The sequence below is a fragment of the Aplysia californica genome, unplaced genomic scaffold, assembly GCF_000002075.1.
Source record: "Aplysia californica isolate F4 #8 unplaced genomic scaffold, AplCal3.0 scaffold00047, whole genome shotgun sequence".
Classification (NCBI taxonomy): Eukaryota; Metazoa; Mollusca; class Gastropoda; order Aplysiida; family Aplysiidae; genus Aplysia; species Aplysia californica.
This window is the reverse complement of record NW_004797317.1, coordinates 397,475-401,299: the sequence shown is the minus strand read 5'-3', so window position 1 is coordinate 401,299 and position 3,825 is coordinate 397,475.

The following is a 3,825-nucleotide window of genomic DNA, read 5'->3' as shown; positions in this document are numbered from 1 at the left end:
AGATAGATAGATAGATAGATAGATAGATAGATAGATAGATAAATAGATAAATAGATAGATAGATAGATAGATATTCCTTTAAGAAAGGATTATGTAAAGCTGAACTAATACACACAAAAAAGAGTCCTGTTTCAATTCAAGCAAAGAGAACTTAGCAGAAGATAATTGTCAAAACAAAACCGAAAAAAGCTAAGATAACGTTTGCAGATTTCCTGAGCTTTCGAAAATATATTAGCAGGATGATCTCTTTGAATTGACACGCGGTGTTCTGTCGTTTCAGTTAGTGCTACATTTTCTAAGATTAGTGTGCCTCATTGTAACTGAAAACTGAAAGCGGAATAAATCCTGTGTAAATCATCTTTCGACGCTTGTCTAATTGCACAGGAACCCTTTTCTGTTTAATTGAAACAAAAGGAAGAACTTATTCATAGTTTTAGATACATCATATTATGTAAGGGGGAAACGGGGACTACGCAGAAAAAAATCAAACTTCTTTGAGTTTTAAAATCAAAAACTTGAATTAAGATTAAAGAATACGAAGCTGTTAGAGTTACACTATAGGAGCAAAACACCCACCTACCCACTGCCACCTCCTTGCCATATTTTTGGGTCTCTGTTGGATTCTGCTTTCAGATCACCGGCTGGAAAATTTTCTAATTATCCGGGATGGAATAATATTACTTTATGTTCTAAAAATCGCAAAAGAGCTATTACTTTATGTTCTAACTTCCCGCTATAGAACAATTAACCTTATGTTGTAACTATCAGTTATAGAACATTTAATTCAAACTCTAACCCTCTGCTATAGAAAGATTACTTTAAGAATTCAAAATTCATTCGGTCAAACATCACCATGGCATGGTCAATATGGTGTGTCCATGCTGTGACTTTAAATTTTAAAAAGTCTTACGACGTTGTGGAATCAGACACTCGTCAATTTTTGGGCATGTTGAGTTATTGATATAATTCGAAAGCCTATTCATTTGCCTTGCTTTCTCGAAAACACCCATCTACCTTGAAAAGAAGTCGAAATATTTGTCATTGAAGGAGATGGGGGTTGTATGATTTTAGAGATAAAATTTTCTAGAAATGGCTGTCAAAGCTTTGCAACTTCTATAGCTTGAGAGTCCTTGAAAACTGAAATCTATAGATTTTGTGTCATTAATCAACAAACTTGAGTAAAATTCACATGATGGAAATGTGTTTTTACATGGACATAAAAGGTGTAGGGACAAAAAAACAAACATTTGATAAAAATTGCCAAACTGGAGGAATAATGCCTGTTTCTTTCATTGGATTATTTTGACGAGCGCCTGATTTCACCACGATGCCTCACCTATACGTGTATCAAGACGTCACTTGACACCGGAAATACGAAAACCATAATTTACTCGCAAACATACTTGAAGACCCAAGCACGGAAGGTTCGAGATTCCTTCATCTGCACACTTCATATTGAGCTGCAAGCGTCAATTTTCCTTGGTTAAAAATAAAGCCAAAATTTAAGATGAATATTTTATACGTTGACTGGCTTTGTTTGAGAGAGCATACGTTAACGCACTGACTTAGCTCAGAGCACGCCAATTCCTCTGGCGCACGGCATCGATCTATTGTTCATAGTCATGACAAAAATCTACGAAACCCCCCAAAATCCATCTTGTCTATGATTCTAGGCTAATAATGTATGTTTATAGCAAAGCACATTCGTTTCTTCTCAGTTTGATATTATTTTATTCGGATAGGTTAAATAGGAGCTGAGTCAGAGATAGGTTTGTGATGTTGTAAAACTGGATGACAAAATTGACTCTGCACAAACGTGGAATAACATTCCTTGATCTTTGCTTGTACTAAGAGTTATGTTGTTTATGCAATTGGTGTAGGTAATAACACTATTTTTTTTTAAATCAATCGTAAGTGCCAGTAGAATTGGCACTCAGATTTAGTTTGCTTTCCATTTCATAGATTGTATTCTCAAGGGTTCATAATTACTTTTCCATTTAATAGGAAGGGAACGTTGTTCCTATTCTTTTAAACAAATAATTGAGAGATCTGTTTACACAAAGATTAAACATGACTCCACAGACATGCTTTTTATTAAAGCTATTGGTCTGCTTCCCTGTCGATCTTTGTCTTTCTATATCGTAACGCGGCATAATATCAGTCATCACTTAATTCTGTTTAAAAAGAGAAATCGTTACTATTTATTCCCCTGTAGAAATACTCATAACTACCGTATGTTTTTCTGTATTTACAATCAAAGTGAACACGAGACAGCGGTACGGACAGATAATGATTAGTGGTCGGGCTCATAACCTTTGAAAGCATTTTTTTTTTAATTTCAAGATCCAATGGTAGCCTTAGGTAAACACTTTTATTATACACAGATGAATTTGAACAACTTAACCCTTATCTCGATTAATTATTACTCGTGTCAGAAAAGAACTTCACAGCTACGAGGAATTTTTAAAAAGTTACAACCACCCCAATCCCGTTTCGTACCGCATCCGTGTCGATCCCTGTCAGCAGAATTTGATTATAAAAGGTCAAATAAAATCTCTTTTTATCCGGAAATTGTTCGTTATTTATACAGAGGTAATCCTAGCTCGTGCAGCTATGAAATGTTGCACATCACCCTTGACGTTAAACATAAAAAAGCAATTAGACGTTTAGGAAAGTCTCAAGTACCAGTTTGTTTTGATACATTTCAAGAAAACTTCATCGCTCAATAGGAAACAATCTAATAATTTAATGTTCTCTTTTTTTCGTATTCTTCTTCTTTTTTTTTCCTATTGTCGCTTGATTTCTGGAAGTTAAGTGGTTTAGGTATGAAGGAGAAGGAATCTGGAAAAGTGACGTTTTTTCACATAAGTAAGCCGCTAAAAGTGCTAGGACCAGTTCCATCTTTTATCTGTACGAGTTGTTATCTCCAAAAGTGAATATCTTACAAGTACCTTGAACTCAACTGCAAGAGGTTTTATTCGCCACTTCAGACTCAAACACACACACACACACACACACACACACACACACACACACACACACACACACACACAAACACACACACAAACACACTCATTTTAAAGATTGTTTTTGCTCTTTCTTCATTTCTGAACTGTAATGAATTTGATGTCATTTTATTATTTTATAAAAATGTTGCTGAATCCGGAATGCTGAAGAAATCCTTTTTACGGTACACTTAAACCAATAATAATATGATAGTAAAAGTTAAGGTTTCAGTATCAAAACAGAAAAACAGCGGATTAGCTTTTGAATCCTGCTGCAAATGATTGCAAAACAGTGCTGTAAGTGTAAATGATGGCAACTCAGCGACAACATAACCTCAATAACGTGTCACCTCTTGTAAGACGATACTTTTTGTATAGATATTCTTGAGAAACCTCTATTGATAGCCTGGCCCCAATATTATTTGATAAAATATGGACTCACACTGAAACAATAACAGCTTCAGTTTTTTTTCATGATCATAATTAAAAACTGAAATTAGGGTACAATAATACAAATTCGTTAGAGAAGCACAAGACCCACTTATCCACCTCCACCTTCTATCAAGAACACAAAGTGGCTCCCAGCAAAACAGCCGAAGTGAACAAATACCAATTCTAATTCCCTGTTTCTCTCGTCTTATATGACGACAAAGCGAATTCACGTGAGCGCAAAATTGGACTGCTTTTTAAAAATATCATATTTGGATTTGCTCGTCAATTTGTATATTGTTTGACAATAATAGATAGCATTTGTATAGCGCATATCCCCGCTCAACAGCAGGCTCTATGCCCTTTACACTATATTATTACCCCAGCAGAC